The sequence below is a fragment of the Ruditapes philippinarum genome, unplaced genomic scaffold, assembly GCF_026571515.1.
Source record: "Ruditapes philippinarum isolate M1 unplaced genomic scaffold, ASM2657151v2 ctg614_1_1_1_1, whole genome shotgun sequence".
NCBI classification, from domain to species: Eukaryota; Metazoa; Mollusca; class Bivalvia; order Venerida; family Veneridae; genus Ruditapes; species Ruditapes philippinarum.
Window position 1 is genome coordinate 331,695 of NW_026855959.1, and position 24,489 is coordinate 356,183.

The 24,489-nt window shown below is 31.9% G+C and overlaps 1 protein-coding gene across 4 annotated transcripts in view; it reads right to left on the reverse strand.

Moving 5' to 3' along the window:
* Positions 1–14,345, reverse strand: part of LOC132744956 (neuroglian-like) — a 72,547-nt gene extending 58,202 nt beyond the window's left edge. The window contains exon 1 of one of the 4 annotated variants that reach the window (XM_060733760.1): positions 14,236–14,345. The gene's annotated coding sequence lies outside the window, so the exon portion shown is untranslated. Of the gene's footprint in view, positions 1–785; positions 824–7,802; positions 8,036–13,875; positions 13,899–14,235 lie in introns of those variants that run through there. The other 3 variants (XM_060733763.1, XM_060733761.1, XM_060733762.1) reach the window with 3 other exon arrangements.
* Positions 14,346–24,489: the final 10,144 nt, after the last annotated feature.

A 24,489-nucleotide genomic window follows, 5' to 3' on the forward strand; every position in this document is an offset into this window, starting at 1 on the left:
ATGCATATTTTCACCCCTTTTTGGTCAATTAACTGGATTGTAAGAGCTGTTTGCAATACGCAAATTACTTACTTTGTTCATTCCACTATATTTTAATTTCAAATTAATTTTCAAACTTTTCATGAAAATTAGCATTAGGTATGTGGCTTTAAATAGAGTATCTAGGACTACATAATAATAATATAAAAACATTATTAGTTTGCACTTAAAATTTGTATTTTTTTTTATAATATTGTACAGAATTATACTTTGTTTTTGAGTAGTAAAGGTCTATAAGCTTTATATGGTCCAATTTGGAATATGACATAATTCTAGAAATTTTAGTGAATGGGAATAAAAAAAACACTGACCTGTGTAGTCTACCACAGGCATTTTAAAGTTTAGCTTTACAGCCCTAATGTAAATTAAACAATTACATGCATGCATTTAAACATAACTGCACACAATTATGACTGTGCTAAAAAAATGTACGATAGAATCTATTTGTACACAATGTAACATAACCAAAGCCATAAAATCATAGAACCACCCTTTTATAACAGAATGTTATTTTTCTATTCACTGCAGTGCTACATCCAATAGGTCGTAAACAACACATATAAATAGGTAATAAATAACATGATGTTATAAAGCAACTATAAAACCATCTACCGGAAGAGTGACTTTACGATGAAATAAATTAATGACATAAAACAGGCCTTACATTTTTTATACGTGTTGTAAGAATATAGTATTATAAAATCAGTAAAATAGTTTTGCTTTTAAATGAAAATCCTGCAACTGACCTCAAAAGTTCATTCAGTTGAAATATCCCTATACTAACACAAGCAAAATGTTTTGAAACTTAAAAGAAGTAAAATTCTTTAACATCCATATTATATACATATATTACTCACAGAGGAAGACAAATAAAAATAATAATGGACAATTAAGTATGCACTCCCCTACATTTGCATATTGTCAATTATAACAGAGAAATAACAAGAAATTCCATATTTGGACATAAGGCGAAGATCCGTCTTTATCTGTTGACATGTTTCTAATTAACACTGAGTCAGTACGGAAACGTGTCTGTCAAACTTTCTGTGTGAAAACTTCATTATAATTGATGAACATTATTATATGTAACCAGGAAAGTAAATATTTCAGTAGACAGTAGGCAGTGGGACATGTACCGGAGGTACAATCACTGTCTGGACAAATTGCTAAAGGAATACTTAAAAAAAACTTTAAAGGAACTAATGTGTTCGGCTTTTTTTGCGTATTAGATTATAAATTCTTATTTTATTCTTTTTCAATGAACCATAATATACATACCCATCAAAAGTGACCATCTTAAGAATATAGATTATTTTCTATTACTAGAACTCCGCGAGTCGGATGTGTCGCCTTGTGAACAATGTAGTTTAGGAGAAATGGCCAGGACAAAAATGAAATATGAAAAACAACAAAGGGCAATAACTAAAAAAAAAAATAAGTGCAGAGCAGCAAATCTGTGCACTGCATTTCTTATCAATAAGATCTATCATTCTATGATGTTTCAAGTCCATAGCTTTCATACTTGAGGAGAAATGACCAGGACAAAAATAAAGTAAGAAAATCAACAAAGGGCAATAACTCAAAAAATAAGAAATGCAGAGTATCAGTTCTTATGCACTGCACTTTTTCTTAATGAGATCTATCATCCTATGAAGTTTCAAGTCCATAACTTTTATACTTTCGGAGAAATGGCCTGGACAAAAATTAAGTATGAAAATCAACAAAAGGCCATAACTCAAAAATTAAGAAATGCAGAGTACCGATTCTTGTGCACTGCACTTCTTCTTAATGAGATCTATCATCCTATGAAGTTTCAAGTCCATAGCTTTTATACTTAAGGAGAAATGGCCCGGACAAAATTAAAGTATGAAAATAAACAAAGGGCAATAACTCAAAAAACAAGAAATGCAGAGTACCTGTTCTTGTGCACTGCACTTCTTCTTAATGAGACCTATCATCCTATGAAGTTTCAAGTCCATGGCTTTTATACATTAGGAGAAATGGCCCGGACAAAAATAAAGTATGAAAATTAACAAAGGGCAATAACTCAAAAATTAGGAAGTGCAGAGTACCGGTTCTTATGCACTGCACTTCTTCTTAATGAGATCTATCATCCTATGAAGTTTCAAGTCCATAGCTTTTTTAGTTGAAGAGAAATGGCCCGGACAAAATTAAAGTATGAAAATTAACAAAGGGCAATAACTCAAAAAATAAGAACTGCAGAGTACCGGTCCTTGTGCACTGCACTTCGGGTTATTGAAAGAAGCATGCATACCAAGTTTGAAGTCAATCAGACTTATAGTGACTGAGTTATGCTCCGGACAAGCTTTAGGGGACGCCGACGCCGACAACGACGCCGACACAGACGCCGCCGACGCCGCCGACAAAAGTAACCCCTATATGTCACCTTTTCAAGGCGACACAAAAATGACAAAAAAAAATATTTCAGTTTGAACTGCAGAGTACCGGTCCTTGTGCACTGCACTTCGGGTTATTGAAAGAAGCATGCATACCAAGTTTGAAGTCAATCAGACTTATAGTGACTGAGTTATGCTCCGGACAAGCTTTAGGGGACGCCGACGCCGACAAACGACGCCGACACAGACGCCGCCGACAAAAGTAACCCCTATATGTCACCTTTTCAAGGCGACACAAAAATGACAAAAAAAATATTTCAGTTTATCTTGAATTTTTTTCTAAAATTTGAAAATTTAATTCCCATACCCTAAAAGAAGCAAAAGAAAAGTAAACAAAAACACTAAAGATTTTATAACATTTTGAAAAGAAAAACACACACAATCTGTAAAGATGATAGTCCTTATATAAAAATAAATTCTGACAAGATATCTTTTCTCTGGTTGAGTCAACACAGTTGAGGTCATGTGGCAAAATTCCAGCTTTTCTGGTGGAGGAAGACCTAAGGTGGCCCTGCCTTATTCAAGGCAAGAGCCGGCACCTGAATTCTGTAAGCTAGCTGGATAGCCTCCTAACAAGAAAGAATGCAAGAATCCAAGGTCCCTAGTGGAACTTCAACCCACATAGTTTGAAATTTGAAAATATTTTTTTTTCTAATTGGTATATAAATTTTCTTGTTAACTAAATGTATCAAAGCGTTTTTATTTGTCAAATGAAAGAAAAACAACCCTACTATACTGAAGATATAAAAGAGAATGTCAGTATATAAGTGTAATGTGTACTGGGAAAAATACCAAATCTATGTAAAATAGTTAATATATAATGAATTAAGTATCCCAACTTTCCCATGACAATTTCATCCTTGTTTGTGACTAAAATGTCATATACATCACGTATTATCTATAAACTTTTGCAAAAAAAATATTTGCAAAACAAAACAATTGTGTAGAGCAGATGGAGGGTTTTCTTCCAAGAAAAAAATAATTCATTGTGAATTTAAATAAATAGATGTGTCACCAAGCATTTTTATTGAAGTTGATGATTATTTTTGCTTATTACATGTAAAATGTAAGCACTCTTTTACCTTGCCGTTAATCTGGTTTTGCCCATAACTTTTCTTATAGGTTTCAGCATGTCCTGATGTCTCTTTTGGACTTAATTTGGGGGTCATTTTGAAATGACATCTAATATATATAAAATGGGATGTACATTTTCAAATTTTTTATTTGGTTTTAAGTCACATTGACAATGTTGTAATTTAGGTGTAATGTAAACTTTATTGCAGGAGAAAAGAAATACATGCGGGCACTTGATTAGAACCATCCACCTTTCCTTTAGGTTACTAAATTGTATTTGGTGTTTTTTTTAAAACTGAAGTCCCTAAAATAAATAATGAACTTTCCAAAACGCAAAGGAGGATATGGAAAAGCAGCTAGGTGTGAAGCAATCTGTTATATTGATATAACACAATATTTAGATTATGATATGCAATATCCTGGACTGACTGTTTATAAATATTTAACACAGCTGTTATTAAAGTAATTGGTGTACATCTGATGTAAGCCTTAATGGAATTGCAGCCACTCTGTGTAACGATTTATCTGCAGTAAAATTATGCAAATATGCATTGAATGCTAGATTATTCTACATTCCTTCGACTATAATATTTTTCTGAGGAAACAAAAATACAAAAATGCTATTAAATCAAATTTAAGGTACTTGGCAAAGAAAACTCATAAATGTGCCATTAATACAGTCAGTGACAAGTCCAATCTTAAAATAGGCAATACTTAACTTGGAGAAAGAGAAATCTTCACTCCATTTAAGTTTACTATGGGAAATTGCTGTTATGTAAACTATACTAAGATTGTACCAGCCTGTATATTGAGAATTAATTTTAACTTTACTAAATTTGTATAATGTACTTGTCCATTTAGCCAGGATTTTGAACATCCTGTCCTAAACTCCTAGCAGCAAACAGCATTTGAAGGATGAATTTTGGTAAAATTTCTACATTTCAAAAATGTATCATTGATGAATCCTCTCAGATTACAGGTATGTAACAAATATGTCAGATAAACATCACAGCATTATAAAAAATCTCAAATTTCAAACTAATTCTTCAATCTTTTGTAGAAAAACTATGCGCATCAGTAACTAAATAGAATTGCTGACATTATTCACAAGTCCGGTAAGTAATGGACCCATTCTCATTTGCAAAAAAACATTCCCTATGGTTAAAAAAGTTCATAATTTATCTGCTTTTGCAACTCATTTTTTTTAAAGACAGAAATAGAAGAAAATTACTAAACATGTATTATCAAACAGGATTAAAAAAAAATAGGTTTTCAAGTAACCAATCAAAAACTGGTACTACATCCTGCAAAAATTGGAACAAAATAAAACAGCAAAAAATAAAATCTAATTCTTTCGGAAAAAAACGACAGAAAAAAAAGAAAAGAAAAACTTGAAATACCAAAGTTAAGGATGATTCTTGAGAAATGAAACATTTACATAACAGATTATAATAATTGATAGCTGGAGATAGCACATTGAAACAATTAAGTACCTGTCATCTATCACCGGATGATAAAGTGGGAGACACACAAAGAAAGAAGTGGCATTCACATAAATATCTTAATTACCCCTCCCTATATGATAAGGCAAACATTTGTTGTATCTAACAACTGGCCTAGATACCATCAAAATTACCTTCCACAATACTAGATTTTCTGTATAGCTGTCAGTTTTCACCGCTAAAATAAAAAAAAAATCTTCTTCTTTATTTCGCATCTTCTTCAATCAGGACCAAAAAACACAAAGAGTTCTTTGTTACTTGCACAATTAAACCAATTCTCTTCATCACTTTCTACCGAAGATAATACTTGTGTGAATACAGTTATAGAAATATAATTATTCTAGAGAGAGCCTATATAGAACAAGAGACTCAGTTCCAAGAAGTGCCTCAATAAGCAGATTGGCTATTAATTATACAACTCTTGTTTGAAATTATTCAGAAAAATAAGCAAAATTTTCCAGTGGGAGTTTCAGGGCTGAGATAGAAATCTACATTTGTGTCTGTACCATGAATGATTAATAGTAAAATGTGTTGTAGTGTACATGTTTGTAATGCTATCTAATCAGGAGTACATACTCAAATGTTGATTAAGGCAAATGCTTATGGAATTCTTAATTAAATCTGTATTATCAGGCCAACTCTATTACAGGGGTACTCTCTGTATTTTGTCATGTGCGGTCATGCATACGGTGAAGTTAAAAATCTTAGACCTCATTCAAGATAAGTTGAATTTGTTTTGCTTCACACAAAATATCAACTATTTAATTCATTAATGAAATTCACAGCAGACATATAGAAAAAGTTAAGTACTACGATAATCCTATGCTAATTTGAATCTAGTTTTATGCACCTGCACTAACTCATACAAAACAGGAAGAGCTATGTTCTGCATGTACAAAAAGAAATCCAAAACATTCCCACAAAACTAATTAACTCGCCACATCATGTCATGGTCAATGAATTCCATGTCAGAGACTAACAAATTCTATTTTCTCTAATGAAAATAGCATATGTTAGGATCATAAAAAGCATGCTTTTCTTAGTTGTAAAACACAATGGTCAAATTGTCCAAAACCTTTTTTAGGCATCTTTTAAATCATAAAATTTGTTTTGTCAAAACAAACCTTTGTAAGAACTGTCTTTAAAACAAATCTTTAATGCAAGGTTTCCAAAACAAACTTTAAAACAAGTTGTGTAAGCAAGTTTTTCCAAAGCATTTTTTTTCTACTAGCAAATTTTTCCAAAGCAATTTTTTTACTAGTAAGTTTTTCCAAAACAAACATTTTTTGCAAGCTTTTCCATGTAGCAAACCTTTTAAGGAAAAAATATGCATAAAAAGAGATCACCGCAAGGCTATTGTAAATCTTTTTTTATTTCATATAAGTTACTGTAGTTTGGCATTCAAAATGGTCATGATGGAGATTGATTACAACACCAAATATGGAATTTCAAATGGAAATATCCACACTGAGACAGGAAAGTAGATCACATAAACAGTTAAACACAATTAATAATCTGATTCATTACCATAATCAGTGGCTGGCTGCTGGCTGTATACATGATGAATCAGGAAACTATTTCATATCATATAACCTTTTCATTTAATTATAATAATTTCCCTGTATGTTTTCCCAAGCAACCAGCATAATTTAGCTTCAGTCAGCATTTGCAAATAGTGCATATATATATATATTCAATCCTAACCTTCATTGACTTACTAAGCAAAATTTTCCATAATAGTTGTGGGGCGTGGGTAGATAAAATGAAAGGAAGACAAGTAAACAAGATACTTTGTCAATCTTTCAATTTATATGAAACCACATCACTTTTAGTGAAAATTTCAAAATAAATACTGACTGAATAGCAGAAAGTGGTGGCCAGGATCAGAATGCACGAATGTGATTCTTGACTTTGGTCTGCACTTGTAGTACGGCCAGATTATATTAATCGCATGTATTCTGTAGGCTTAAGTTAATGAGGGTCCAAGCGCCCTTTCAGGCACTGAGAGTACGGATCCTATATTAATTGCACAGCATGCAGGTTTCAATAAAACTCACCAAACTGAAGTAGTCCAACTAATTGTACTGCGCGACAAAATATTGTGCTATTTTCGTGTCTGGGCAATATCTCGTTAAAGCGAGATTCTGCCCCAGAACGAAAATATCTCAGAATCAAGCTTTGGCACGTTACTATATTTTGACTACAAACTGAAGTAACAAAAGACCTGCTTTTAGAAGTTATAAATATTAAATGGCGTTATGCATACATGATGCTTTCAAATTTACAGGAAACTCACCATAATATAGTTTAAGTATCAGTGCAAGAACATTTTCCTTTTAAAAAAGGACTAAGCATGGGTAATACGGGCTATATACCAAAAACAACCAAGAGAAAAGATGAAACAAAAAATGGTAACATATTACTCATTCTAAAAATCTTATTAAAACACCTAGTTTTTCATTTTTTTGCTTAAACAAGAGATACAGTCTATTCACCAAGGTCACTAACATTTCCCTAATGAAAATTGAAATGTCACAGTTTATATTAAATTGTTTGAAAATCAAAATATTTTTATACCTGGTTAATATGTGATGAATACTTTAGAATAATGCATGCTGTAAAGTTCTACATTTTCATTTACTTCTCAAACTTTAAAAAAGTTTTGATAAAATTTTAAACTATCGTATTAATCAAACTTCATAGACATAAAGATAAGATGCAATTTTATAAATCTTCCCTCCAAAAAGACGAAAACTAATTTATAACTCACTGCTAAACGAATCCTCCAGTATTTTAATCCTGTCTAATTTTATTACATAAATCTTAATCTATACACAGTCTCCTTCTTAGCATAAAATTAAAATCAATCTTATTATACAGCACAGTTTTATATCAAGCTAAAAATTGTTGACACAAACTTGTTTTTTCAACACACACAGCGATTTAACCTCAATTTCCTTTCTGTACTTTTGTCCGTCTCTCAACTTGCATGCTATGATATTTTGGCACAGGTAGACGCTATGACTGTAATATGTTATTTGATATTCATGGACTAATCCAATTCAGGTGTATAGAACGGTGATGTCATTTGTCAAATATGAACAAGAGTTGAATGCCCATAAACACTACCTTAAAAAAACACATGGCATTACTTTTAAACCTACACCTTTAAAATAAAAACCACATATTGCATAAGACAAACAAATGCAGTTGAATAACATGCTAAAGTACACAGTAAACAATTAGTTAGGTTATTTTGTTTGTTTGTTTCATTTTACGCCTTTTCCCAACAGTATTTCAGTCATATAGGCGGGTAGTTTCCTAACCATCGTTCCTGGAGAACTAGTACTAGAATATGTAAGGATAACACTGGTGCCTTTCTTTGCCTGAAGCTTAAGTCTAAACAGAGTAGCCAACTAAAGACTCCAAATGTATGCATATCCGATTATTCAATTTGGATTTTAAGTTTTCGGTTTGATACATCAATAGTGCATGTACTAATATCATTCAATCAGCATATGTCATTTCATTCACAGCACAGCATGTAAACAGAAAAAGAGCTAACTAAAAAACAGCTCACTGTTCTCTCCAGTACCCACATCATCATGTTTGTGACATTTTGTATTTGGGAATCATTTTGGATGGCTGGCAGCCTGGCAAGCTGTTTATAAACATAGGAGACACGGACAGAGTTCAGACTGCAACAAAAATCAAAGCTTTAGCATGGCACAACAAACATGCTTTAGCATTAAACCTAAACATAAGACTGAATTGTAAATTAAAACAAAGACAATGTCAATATATGTATATAATAATGTACAGTAGGTTTATAACTGCCTTAACAAATATATTGGAGGTCAGATTTGAATTACTAAATGATTTTTTTAAAGAATGACAGAATAATATAATTGCAGTTGAATACATAGTATAAAACTTTAATTGTTTTGAAAATTCCTTGTCATTTATTATCATTTAGTTATTATTCAAAGCAAACATATAGAAAACAATAACACAAGCATTTATATAACAGAAAACTGGCATGTATGAATTAACTAATGATTGTCAGGTCCTAAATTATTTAAAGTATAATGTAGATATTCAAACTGAATATTCAGCACTCGAAACAGACAAAAAATGTTCAGGAAGCAAATTATGTTATCCATCCCAGGTAGTTTCTGGTCACTATACGATTATAAGGTCTATATATGATAGGTTATTAGTAGTAAGACAGGCCTCATTAAAGACGTACATTCTTTCTTACTTACTTAACAGTTACTTAACTGTGGATGTTACCAATTAGGTAAAATGTACCATGAATAAGTCTCTTTAAGGTCAGAGTCCACAAAAAAATGTTGGTTATCCACGATATAATTATGTTCATTCACTTGCATAAAGCTGTTACAATGTACATTCTCGTTTCACAGTATCACACTCTGTTAAATGTATGATTATATAATAGAGTTGTCTTGCTTTGAAAAGCATCTACGGTCATTTCTAAGGTTTCAGAATTCAGAAAAAATGTCTATAAAAGAATTATAATATAATGTTCAGCTTGAACAAAAACAAACAAATCAGGTCTGTTTGACAATTTTACATTATAACAACAGATTATTAGACACACTTTCCTGCGGTCCTGAAAAGTTCGTTGATTACAAAACTAATCTTTCTCTTATCAGTCAGCCCAACCCACAAAATAAATTTATATATAATTCATTTTGATTACAAGCTTTAAAATGGCTCAAAATTTACAACTCCCCTTGTCAGATAATCAACATTTTTTTCTGGACAAACAACTTAAAGTTCATATATATAAGACATCTGACTAATTTGATTTTTTGTGTGTGATCATTCTTGTGAATCAGCTTTGATAAGAGAATATAAGTATTTTTTTATTGATATATTAACATATATTTTACAGGAATGTTGTTGACTTAAGGAAATTATTTACGTTGTAAACTTGAAAATATGTTGCGATAATCAGTTATTTCTGCTCAATTACAGATTAAAATATACTAAGCGTAAATTTATCATCATTTGACACATTTTTACATGTTAAAAAGCTGCAGGCATGATAAAAATGGTCAAAAAAGGTTAGAATAACAATCAAAATCCCTTTGTGTGTGTAGCAAACAATCTTATCTCTGATCATAGCCATTTCCCACAAAGCTCAAATGTTGACACTTGGTCATAGCTTTATTAGCAAGTTTATTATTTATGCAATCTGTAATGTTGATTTATAGCTTGATCAAGGACAGTCATGGTGTACAACATTCTATGTACATGATAAGACTACTTACAATCTTGACTTTGTATAAAATTTTGAACTTTATCTGCATTTACTTCAAGTCTGTCCACTTTGTCTTTTGAAAGTGGTAGGTGATATTCTAAAATTCACTAGTGGTTTAATGCACCTTTTTTTGTGTATTAACATCTGCAGAGGCACTAAGCTGCTGATTTAAAGCCACAGCCTGCAGGGCAAGAGAATAAGTGAGGGCTTTTGCAAATGTTATTGCACAAAAAAAATGCATTGGCGCTATTCCTGCATGAATGTATCCATCACTGCATTAAGCTGTTTTTACATAGCTCCCGTAGTCATGCATATTAAAAATCATGCACCAATGGAACATGGTCAAAAGAGGCTATCTGTTAATGCATGTTATCTTCTTAATAAATGCATACCTATGTGCCCAGTTTTTATGCAAGAATACATGTTGGAACACCTTTTATCAATGAACATTCTTAACATCTAAAAATAGTCATAGATAAAATATATCTGGACAGAAACATCAAGCTTTGTTGTATAAAATTCCATCACCCAATTCTGAAGATAAAAGGAAAAAAAGAAAAAAAAACACCATTACGACAGATAAGTTATTTTAAGATTGTTTCATCTAGATAACCTGATAATTGATCTTAAACAATAAAAAAACATCTTACATTTTCACTATTTATAATTTTAAATAATAAATAGATACTGCGATATTCAATACTATACAAAATATTCATCTACATAAAGTCTTCCTGGCTACTTTCTTTTGTACACCAACTCAATATTTATCTCTTTGGCTATTACTCGGTCTTTATGAAAAAAGCATAGAGATCAAATTCTTGGTCTTACCATTCTTTGCTTCAACATTAATTCTTCTTTAAAGGCTTGAAAGATACAACAAAATGCTTTATAACTACCATGATTTGACAAGGCATTGGGGTATCACATGGCCAAAGATTTAAATAGATGATAGATACTAGTATTAGATAATATTAATTTTTTAGTTGGCAAAATTGCCTGTATTTTCAAGGAATCATCTTCTACTTTCACTTGGTTAAACATATTTATTTAAGCTTGATTGCAAAACAAGTTCTTGCAACTTATATTAATCACTTTCGAGTCCGCCAGTACTAGTGTCATATGAAGAAACATGGTTGTGACCAGAGTAGGGCTCGAACCCATGATCTCTGGGTTGAGAGACAGACACCGTAACTACTAGTTCACAACTCTACTTTCACAATTTTATCAATGTTTCCAAGAAGTACATTTTTTAAACCTCTCAGTAAGATAGATATATATTTAGTAACAATACTTAAACAGGAAGAGTAGATTTTATTTCTTCTTTATTTTACTATCCATTAATAGTTTAGTCTTACATGTATGCCTCTTAAAATCTTCTTATACATACTTTACAAGGTATTTTTTAACAACAGCTAAGGGCCTCAAGAGACGGTAGAATTTAGTTGTACAACACTAATTAGAGATATAAAGAGATATAATGTACAATTTACAAAGCAATACAACACTTGCATTCAGACCGTAATTCTGCGTTGTAGGAATCATCTGAGGTTTCCCTAAAAAAAATTCCCTCCCAATTGATCTCTTACATACTTTATTCACTAAATAATTTTTTTCTCCATAAGTAATGGTTAAAACACCACCATCTTTTTTTTTATTTTAAAATTTTTTAATGCAGGTCTGACCGAGACTCAAACCTGGGACCCTTGGAATACCGTTCTGCAGCTCAACTTACTGGGCTATCAGGCCGCCTACAAACTAGCTCCCCTGATTAAGACTAAGAGAGAACAGTTCAATACCATGACATACTCATAAGTTGAATATTTTGAGATTCGAACATACCACAACTTTGGGTTTCCTGAAGAGTTTTAAAACATCATTGTTTACCCCCATTTTACTAGTATGTTAACCTTTTAGCCGCCCGAAATTGTTCTAAGATTTCATTCATTACACCCATTATCAGGAGATAATTGGGCAATATGTTGCTTGTCATTGCGGGAGGTCTGTACCATAAGATTTTCAAATTAGAACATGTCCTATCTCTTACATCTAGTATTTCGGTTAACGAATTCAAGAAATTATAGCCTTAAAACATTAAGATTTGCTTGTACATCTTAGTTTAAATTGGTGTTGTACTTCAAAATCCTACTGTCTGTTGAGGCCTTAACAGTTTCAAAAAAATTGTGGTGGATTTTTATCTAAAAGTGAGAATTTATTACATTTGTTGATCTTTTTCTTTTTCAGTCTTTCTCTATGTAAAAGTTTCTCCCAGCCTCTGAAAAATAGGGGGGGGAATTCTCAAAAATATGAGAGAATCCCCCAAATTCCCCTCCTAGAATAGACACTGTGGCTAATTATTAACAACTGATAGGGATTTTAGAAAAGTAAATAACATCTACTCAGAGTAAAATCATGCATGTAATGTACAAAACAATGTAGTACCACTAGAAAGGTGATGACATGTAGTGTTTCACAATTATTCACAAGTCAGTTGTAACACCTACATGTAGCCATGCTCCCTTGGAGTACAGTGGATAATTGGGGAATTAAGGCAAGTAAGTAAATGTTGCATGTTCCAACACTACCCCATCAAAGCAGTGGTTTGTTTTGGCACTAAAATAATAAACAATAATTCCAAGACCTCAGACTATGGAAAAGAAGATGAAAGACCTAAGAAACTTACCTGAAAATGGGTCTGGTAAAATTGGACCAAAATTAATTTAAAAGTTCTAGCATTTAATTAGTCGAGCATCACTGTTGGGGTGTTGGGCTTTGGATCCCGTATGAAATTTCTTGATAATTGTTTCCAATGAACAACCTTATTATAAATACATAGAGTAATGAACAACTTTATTATGAATACAGAGAACATGTTCTAATTCTATATATATTAATGACACATATAATAAACAAGAGCTGTCAGGAGACTTTTGTTTGTTTGTTTCATTTTTACGCCTTTTTCCAACAGTATTTCAGTCATATAGGCGGATAGTTTCCTAACCATCGTTCCTGGTGTAACTCTCCAAAGTAGGTATCCGTTGCGAACGGGCATTTACGCTAAGCGCCGGTAAATTATTGATCAATGTACCTTTATCGGGTGCACGACAAGATATTTAAGCATTTATATAGGGTTAACTGGGAGTGTCCGATCCTTGTAATATAAATCCGTGGTTGTTCAAAAACAGTATAAGTGGGGACGATAATGTTATTGTCAATGTCTAGCGATGTTATTTGGCTGCAATTCAATAAAATAGCTTTATATGATTTATATATGAATGACGTTGCTGCAAAATTGATTTACACTGGCCTAGTAACATGCGCCCATTTGATGTGTTCAACCCCATGTCTATATATTATACACAGTATAAATTTTTTCTAGAATAACTTTTTACACTATCCAAACACAGTGCCGAGTCTCTGTGGTTGATACTAAACCATTTAAAACACATACATTATCATATCATATTTTATTTTTATTCATAACTCTTTATATCTTTCAAAAGGTTGACACTTTCTATTACCTTATGAACAGTTCAAAAAAAATATTCAATTTTACCTTCCAATTAATGCCGACTGTTAAAAATCTTCAATTTAATAAAGTGGTTAAATTATAAATTAATCAATTATCTTTAAACACCGTTTAATTTACTACAACCTTAAAAGAACACAACACAACAGAACAGTGGTAATAGCATAACAAAGCAACTTGACCGGTCAATCCTGCAAAATGAATAATTTCCGTCAGGTGAGTCACTTGAAAGTTCAAAGACGCGAAAACATGTGTCCAGTAAATTTACAATACAATTTACGACACTTTTCTGCTAATTAATCATCGCTTTAAATAATTATACAGAAGAACTACCTTTGTATATTTGGACATTTTTAAAATTGTTAAATAATCATTCAATAACCTTACCTTTAAAAATAATAACGAAATCCGGTGGAATGTGACTGTTAATTGATAAATACCCGGAGGTCAACTAGCCGCGCACTTTACAAACATCCGGGCGCTTTGTGATTTAGTCGTACACCACTAAATTTATTCCTCGGTTCAATATGCTAAATGGTCAGACTAACTTACTGTTTTTCGTGTAAAACTACCTACTCCATTTTCATTGAAGCATACCGCTTCTAAAAAAATTGACATATATATAAAGATCCAAGTAGCAATGCTCATATATAGACAAACATGGAATTATCCATGTGCATGTATTTTTTGTATTAGTTTCTTAAATAATTTTATATAAGTAAACATCAAATTCTGATCCATTGATTCTTTCATTGTTCCTGCACATTTTAATACAAACATAGCAATGAACAAGTCTTACCAAATGCAACAAGGTATTTTAACAAAATAGGGACACTTTACATTTATACCTTCATAAGAAAACAGGGTTGTTCCGTTTTCAAAGTTGATGTTCTTACACATTTTGAGTAATGCATCTTCTATATTTACGTTTTCTTTATATGTTACAAACAGACAGCTGGAATTAGAATAATATAGACATAGCCATGTTGAAAGGAAATATTACTTTGACAAGTACTAAATTTTATTTCATAAGCTAATATAACTTTAACATAACAATTAAGGGATTTACAAAATAAATTAGATATTGTAGCAGAATAGAATAAGCTACAAAAAGATATCCAGCGGAAATTACCAAAAAATAAAATGCACAACAAATGTTTAAAAATTGTCAAGTAAAGTATAAGTATTTACTCTCAAAAGAAAACAAACAAAGCAATCAAAACGGACAAAAACACTCAACGCACGTAGTTTAAACCGGTAAGTGGTGTACGAAATATAGCACCTACTTGTATATAATTGTGTTCCAAGATGTGCGATCGTTTAAACCCCTGGAGCAAGCAGTAGTTTCCTTGAGAAAGAAACCTTACATTAATTATTCAGTACTTGATGGTTCCAGAAATGGATTTGCGAGTATGTCTATAAGCTTGTAGCTTCTAACACAATCATACAAAAATAACAAGAACTGAAAGTAGACACATGACAAAGTGCCCTTTTCCAAATACCTAACATCGAATTCTCTGCTCAGATTTATCACATACTATTAAAAAGAAAAACTTTGATGGCAAACAATCGATGCGTATGTAGTAGGTATCAAGCTAGCTGAGTCAAAGCTTTTATATGAGAACACACGCATCATCATTTATTTTTAAACCTCTGTTAACTTCTCATTAAAAAGAATTTGACATAGTGATAATTAATACACTGTGTTCATTAGGTCCACAAAAAGTAATAATTCAATAGAAAAGAAAAAAAAGAATCCTTTAAGAAAGCCAAACATGGCAAAATTCAAAATGTTGCAGGCTCGGTTTGATTGAGCCTGTTCATGGACGGTACTGTCAAGTGCAATTTACCGTTCACGCCCCCCCCCCCTAGCACCGACTTAAGCAGAATTCAACATCTAAACACGAAAATTGTGAAATTTTGAATTTAGGAGCATCCGCAGATGTCTTCATACGACGGTTATCATGGACCCTTCAATATGACACTTCCGTGTCATTCCATGAAAAGCGGTGTATGGTGGCCAAGTAAATGAATGCGTGTGCCCCCTAAACGAGAAAACAATGTGTGGAACTAAATTAAATGGAATTTTGAAAAATACAGTAAATTGAAAATCATAGTCATCGTTCAACTTTTTTTACTTGATTTTCTTTTGCGTTTTTCATATATATACCAGTAATTGCAAAAAAGAAAATTGAACATTTTATAAGACTCTTTTATACAGCACTTTTCTGTTAAATTGCGGGCTCTTAATAAATTATGATTGTAATATGTGTTGTTGTTCCAATTACATCTTTCTGATTATGGACACCAATAATTTCCGAACTGAATATCGAGAAATGTTGCATGCTTAATGAAAGGATAAAATATAAATGTGTGTCTTTGTATCCTCTCGCACGTGTCCTAGAACAATAATTAAAACATATACTGCATCAAAGTACATAAAATTGGCGTTTCTTGACAATACTAAAGCATCAATTTTAGCGTTTCATAAAAAATACTGTTAGATTTAAATTGTTTTGTTTCCGATGTGCACAAATCATATGTTTAGCCAGAATTTCCCCGGAAGCAATGAAAACAACAGATAACATGAACATTGCAGACTCGGCTTTATGAGTCTGTTCACGACGGAAAATTGAATAGTGCGACATCACTCACGCCCTCTAAAATAGAGAGAAATAAAGAATCCCTAAAGAAAGTCCGAATCGACTAAATTGTAAATATTGCAGGCTCGGTTTGATCGAGTCTGTTCATGGACGGAGCTGTCAAGTGCAAATTACCGTCCACTAGAAAATGCCAAAAAGTTAAAACTTAAAATACCACAAACACAACAATAATGTCGTGCTGGACGATAGAAAATATAACAACTCTGATTGAATGTACGGGGCGACTTTTTACAACCTCCACACGGCACAAACAATTCTGATGTGGCGATAAAATAGAGAAAATAAGAATCAATGTAAAACACTAAATGCTGAGAAACAAAAAAAAAAAGCTAACAACACTGAAATAAAGTATGCGGCAACATTTTACAGCGGCCATTTGACAATTGAGACCTGCTGTTGTGCAGTATATTTGGAAAAGGGGTCATCCCTCTGAAGCAATGAAAACAACAAATAACATAAAAATGGCAGGTCCGGTTTGATTGAATTTGTTCATGAGGGTAAATGGAAAAGTGTGCGACATCTATTATGCCCATGCATACATTCGGCTGCAATTTATTCCACTTACAAGTACAGTACCGTAGCATGGCAAATTCACTAGCTGTGACCGATGATTGGATCAGAATAAGCACCTTTGCCTGATTTTATGTGGACCTGCTTTCCCTTTCCCCGTCAGGAAATGGGACTTCCAGTATTACTCCGTAGTATTTTGATGTTTATTTATATTTATTTACGAAAAGAAATTAGTAGTTTTGTTAACCATTTGGACCCAACATATCACATTTTGAATTTGTGTGGAAATGTTAATCAAATCTTTTACTGTGTGATAGCTGATAAATATTGAATAGAACTTTAGTACATTAGCAGTAATGAACCATTTACATATGCTTTTAACTTTTGATTGATTATTAAAGTCATTCCCGGTACTAATTACTTAAAAACAAAGATGTTTGCCACTCATAATTATGAGGTTCTCTACAGAAAATAATCTGGACACAAAGTGATCCCTCGGAAGCATTTATCACAACAAAATAACATGAAAATTGCAGAATCGGTTTGATTGAGTCTGTACATGGGGGATAATGAATAAAAGTGCAACATCCCTCATGCCCCTTAGCACCGGCTTGAGCGGTATTCAATTCTCAACACTTAATAGTGATGGCATCAATGATCCCGAAGGACCAAAAAATATAACAACACCGAAGTGAAGTAAAGGGCAACTTTTACAGTTGCCACACAGCGCTTGACACCTGCTGTTGTGCAGTCTAAAAATCTGGAAACAAAGTACGTGATCCCTCGGAGGCATAATTCATAAACAAAATTGCATGAAAATTGCAGAAGAGCGGTACTCAATTCTTTTCTATGTGTTGTTAAAAAATATTTTAAACAATGGTTATTTTTTAAGATAATGATGATAGCTTCTTTAGCAAATAATAGATCCTACATTTAATCTGTATTTGTTTCCATTGGCATAAGCGAGCGTGTTTGTATGAGCTTGTGCACATTCCAGACAGGCATCTGAATAATAAGTGCTAAAAATATGTAAGTGCAATATTTATTCACGTTTAAAATGAACGATTACTCCTATGTAAAAATTAAGATTTGAGAAAAAATTAAAAAGAATTTTTAAATTAACAAAAATTTAAAAGTCCAAACATCTAATTCCCTTGAAATTTGAGTAATTTATTTTTTTTTTAAAAATTTCAAAACGGGAGGGGTTTTGCCCGCCCATTTTTAAAAACGGGGAAAAAGGCCCTTTTGTCCCCCTTTTCATTTTTCACGGGAGGGTTTTTTGTCCGCTTGTCATTTCACGGGGGGGTTTTTGTCCCCCCTGTCTTTTTTTGGACAAGGGTTTTTGCCCGGGAAAGGTTTTTTGTCTTTTTCCCCTTTTAAGTTTTTTCAATCAGAAAATTCATTATCCTTTCTTTCTTTTTTTTTACTTTTAAAATTGAAAAAATTGTACATTACAATAAAAAATTTACATTGTTTTTGATTTTTTGATTTAAGGCACATCGATCATGCCCCAGATACAAATAAATTTGTACTTCTTCAGAAAGGGCAAATATAAATTTTGTAATGTTTAATTTAATTTAATAATGGTTTTAGTGAATGTTAGAGGCTTAATTGATACCTATAGAAAGAAGCGATAAATATGAAATGATTGAGACAAAAGTAGCAATATTAAAACAAAGTTGTATTTGGACTTGTATTTGGACTTCCATACAAAATACTAATTCACTATAACTGCACTTATTGCCAAAAAGCAACAGCTAACGAGTATTTTTTGTCCGATATTATAAAAGTACACCAAAATTTAAAAAGGCTTTTGAGAAAAAAAAATTCCTTGGGTATAATAAATGTTTCTGCCGGCAAACAATGCTTTATTCATAAGATCTGGTTTGAACTATTTTTATGTGAACATTATCACGGAGCTTAATATAGAATGTATATCTGTGATACATGTATATTAATATGTGTTCCTATTCGGCCCCGTCCGCCATGCTCTGGATTATGAATAATCGTCATGGTGTTCAAGATGTATTTGTATGCTTTCGACTGTAAAAACCAAAGAAATAGATTAATCAAGTTTCATAAGATTATCGTGTTCTTACATGGTCCTTTTTTATTGAATCTGAGTGTGTAATGTAAGGATATTTGATTACGTCAAACTAACCAATACTTCTCTATTTTCTGCATTGAATAAAAATAAACTCTGTCAAAACGTCATTTTAATTTTGAACAAAAGAGCCCCAAGCAACCAAGCGATGACAGTTTCGATTTATGCGACATTGTTTTCTGCCTTCAGCTTCCACAGTTACACACACACACAAACACGGAAGTACATTTATAACAAAAATTAGAAAGAAATTTTCTGCGGGGAAAAAAGTCTACCTTATATTATCCAAATTCACCGTAATTTCTCGACCACAACAGACAGAAGATTAATATTAGATAAAACATATATGTTTGATAAGATTAGAAATAAGTAACATAAAACGTAGGCCTAAATAAAATGTAATTACGCGCATAATATATATAAACTTAAACGCGTATTTAAAAAAAATTTATTTCAAACAATTTTAAAAATTCCTTATTGGGAAAAAAACTTAATTATGTAATTGCAAAAAAAAATGTAGTTGCGCCGGGGACTATTTTGGTTTTAACGGACACCCCCATATAATTTTACAAAATAAACAGCTCAGTCCAGTTCCCTCCCCGCCCCACGCAAAAAAACAAAACACATTTTTCAATCCTCCCCCTGCATTTATCATAAGGGGTTTTTTTTCCCCACCTTTCGTACATAGAATTCTTTTCAACGGGGGCCCTGTGCAAGGCACGTAAAAATTTTTAAAGGGTTTTTCATACAAGTTTTAAAGTAAATTTAACATTTGTTAAACTATTTTTTCTAAAATTTTTACAGTAAAATAGTTTTGTTTCCATGATACCATGGTCGATACTCAAAGGAACTGTATCAAAGAATGTCTCTATTATTAATACATATGCATATTTAAACACAATAAAATGTTACGAAACAAAATAGTATGCTGCTATTTCATATCAGTTTATTTTAGAAGTGTTCTTTTTACAATAATTTGTAAACAACAGGCAGTCGATAAAAAGCTTGATGCACTTTAACGCAACAAGCATGTTTTCAAAAATGTGTTTTTTTTATTTGTACATTCATTTGATAGATCCCCTCTATGACCTTTCATTTGAATTACAATTGTTTTGACCACAAACATTGACGTGTGTTCTTTTGTTGACCCATACAGTTGACAATCGGTAACACGAATTTCCAGGGACTGGGCATTTTACTTCGAGAGAAACAGAATTCGAGTAACGTGGATCTGTTGCCAATACGTTTACATTCGTACATATATATGTGCCTGATTGAATGTCCAAAGTAATAGGTTTGTTATTGTTGATAACGCAATGCTGCAATATTTTAAAGTTGAAAATGCACGATTTAATCACGTATATTGCACACCGTGAAATTTCATTGTAATCCACTAATCTGGTAATTTCGAATTAGACGGATTAGTGTCATTCAGAGATTATGCATTTGTTATTTACACTATCAAACTGTGAAATATTCTTATAAATACATTGAATTTCTTTTATTCTTTTGTACACTTCTACTTTTTTTTGATTATTTCTCGTACATGCCGCCAAGCTGTGCGCATTTACTCGTAAACGAGAAATGCAATATACATAGAAGAGAAATAAGGCTACGATAACAAAGATTCGTGTTTTTGCACTTAAATAAAATTCTCTCAATGAAATTTGAAATCATTACATAGATTAAACACATCAGGCATGATGGTAGGAATATAACAAATATTCGATCCCTACAGTCTGGGTTACATGGATAGCAAAAGTTTCCCCTTTTTTCACGCGATCAAACGTGGAATATAAACATATACAACATTCTGCTCGAACTGATATTTTTAACTATCCAATCACACATAAATTATAATGAATTTCTTTTTAAAACACAAAAAAGAATGTCAACGAAAATGTAACACTCAAACATCACTAAATCACGCTCATCACTTATTTCACGGTAATGGATATTTTAAATGTGACAAGGTTTAAAATTGGTCAGAATTGGCATATTTTTATCAGCTCATCCCTATACAACAAAGTTTTTGCTGCAAAATATTTTAAATCTCTAGATTTTTTACGTTAAACAGAACAACCATTTTTTCAAAATTTCTGCAAAAAGCAATCCCATAATTGTCCTTAAAATTTTGTTAGTCTGAAACGAGCTCATTTTAAAATGTGTTTTGTTTGTTAAAAAGTAAATTTTTGTTACAAAGTAAGATAATTTAATATTTAAAATCAAGCAAGATAACATGGAGAATTTTAATGAAACACAAAAACCGAATGGTAAACACGATTACCGTTCGCGATTTAAATGATGACATACTGTTTTCAAAATGCCGACACATGGTCACGTTTGTGTCCATTCGTACTCGATTTATTCAAGTGGATAGGACATACATGTATAATCACATACAATATAAATTAAACTTTGACTGAATATATTGTTGTTCCTTCTGTCATACAGCGAGAAATACTATAGTTATAGCTTCTGAAATTTTTTGTATCATAAGTTTCATTTGTTGTTTTCTTTCTGGTTTCAAAACGTTTTAATAAGTACCCTGAACTAAGAGGAGCACAGTATAGATCTATAGTTAAGATTGCAAACTCAATGTGTTGTTGTTGCTCGCACAACAGTACCAAGTGCCAAAAGAAACTGTGAAAAATCAAAAACACAAACATTTATTTATAAATTTCGATTTTTTTTTGTATTGACTTAACCGGCGTTCCTGTTATTTAAAAGACCTGTTTGGGCAGGGTGGAAAATTTTCGCTAAAGGGGGTAATCGCGTAATTATAACGAAAAATTTTAAATTTGGGCGTATGAATTTAATTTTAAAAAAGAAAAAATAAAATTTTTTATAAAATTATTGAAGGTTTTTTATCAAAAAAAAATGGATATTTATTTTCGGAAAACTATGCACAAAGTCTGCTGGTTTTAGAAACACGACAAACATTTTTTGTGGCGGAAATTTCTTAAACCCCTACATATAAACCCAAATTTTTTTTCCTTTTTTCCCTCTTCTCGACCTGCGCCGCGAAAAATTTCACTGTTTTCGTTGTTTTTACCCAAACCACAAAACAAAATTGCTAAAAAAATATATAAAAATTTTAAAAACATTTTAAAAAAACAAAAAAAAACTGTAAAATTGGTTAAAAAACCAAAAAAGTATGTAACGGTAAATTTTAGTCGAGCAAGAGCAAGGAAATCGCAAGAGGAACGTAAACGCCCTATTGAACCAAAAAATTTTTTGTAAAAAAGCCCAATAAAAAACCAAAATTTCAATCACCCGGGGGGACACAGAGTTTCCCAAAGGCCCTTTAGTTGGGGACCTTCATCCCGAGTTACGAAGTATGTTGTTTTAAAAAAATTTTCCTACAGGTCAGTGTTTTCAATTCGGGCTGTCGGACATATCCACGACGATCGTTAGGTATGCGTTTTTCAACTTTTAACAGAGCTGAGGGATGAACATATTACTTATTGTAACTGTATTTCTTAAAATTTTGAATAATAAATATACCCTTTATTTTTAACCCCGCATAAGAATAGGGGGAAATGAAAAATTTTGGGGGATGGGAGCGCTATTCCCGATAGGTTCTGGATAAATTGCTCAATTCCCAGTAACAAAAGACTAATGGATATATGGGTTCAATTTTTTTCCCTAATTTTAATAACCCCCCAAAACCAGGAAATTTCCCGTTTCCCAATTTTTACAAAAATTTTTCAAATAACAAAAAAAGGGTTTATTACTAGGGAAATTTCCACGGGTTAAAGGGAAACCTGTGCTTAGAAATCACCAAGGGAAGGGGACTAATTTTTCCCCTGGGGGGGGAAAAAAAATTTTTTACGGGAATAAACCAGGGATAATTTAAATCTTGTTTAACAAAATATTGATTTCAAATTTTCCCCAAAAAAAAAATTTACCTTTAAAAGCCAAAACTTTTTTTAAAATTAAAAAAAAATATTTCATTTAAATTTCCATTAAAGGCACCCAGTTTATTATTTTGAAAAATGAATTTTAAAATAACCCCGGGGAAAATACCAAAAAAACTTAAACGCCGCTTTGTATTTATTTTTTGAACTCCGAATTAAAATGAAAAACCCTTTAAAAACGAAAAAAAACTGTTTAAACCAAAGGAAAAAATAAAAATTTTTTTAAACAAAATTTTTCCTAAGGTTCCCCGGAACAGGGAAAATCGGCATTTTTCCCCACTGCCAAAAGTTTTAAGGTACAATTTCCTGAACCCATGTCCTTTAAATATTTTTTAAAATTTACTTTTTTTAAAAAGTGAAAATTTTTTACGATGATTTTTAATAAAAAAAAAACAAAAAAAAATTTTTGAAAATAAAATAAAAAAATTTTTCGAAAAAAAATATCGAAATCAATTAAAAAAAATTTGTTTTAATTAAAAAAACCATTAAATTTTTAGCGAAAGAACCATATTTGCGGGCCTTTTGGCCCAATTGGGGTTGGCGAAAAATTGATTTTTTACAGTTAAATAAGCAATTTTAATGACGGTTTTAATATTTTATTACTTGAATTGGTATAGAACGATATTTAAATAATTGTTTTACCGTAAAATGCACAAGAATTGATCGGGTCAAGTGTATTGCAAGTGAAAAACAAGAATAAATCAACTTATGTTATTCTGGTTAGGTTTCGTAACGGGTCTAATCCAAAACTTTAATGCCGCATCTGATGAAAAACAAAAATGTTAAAAAGCGGCTTATAAAGTTTTGGAAGCCAGAACTACAACTTTACAGTTTATTTTTTAAATCAATCATGTAGTGCAGGATGAAGAAGAATTTAGCTGTTGCTTGACTTACAGGATGAGTGGCCCTGAAAATATTTTTTTTAATACCTGTTAATAAGTGTGTGATACGAGGCTAGAATCCTGAGAATTTCATTTCCTGCACCCCAGTACAGTGTTACAGGGTTTTCATTATTAACAGATTGGTGATCCATATCATTGGTTAAAATGCTGTTGAAATCAGTTGTTTTTTCAGATAATATATATAAATATCACCCTTTGCCAAATCGATTTGGTTGCTTTCTTTGAGGCATCTGTTGCCTCAGATTAAAATGAAAACCCTGGTGTTACTGGATTGTCTTTCGGAATGACTGAAACCATGTTAGTAAACTCTACATAAACTGTTATAACTTGGGGGTCCCAAAGACATGCTTGGAGCTAATTTCACTGTTAATCAGTGTGCATTCTGGTCCGATATCAGAATAAAATTTGGAATTATGTCTTGTGCAGAGTAATAATTAATTGGGTCATAATAAATCATGTTGCACCAAATTTCAATAGCTATCTATAGCCACATAATTTACACTGATCCTGTCTGATTATTGTTGATACATATTTCATAATGA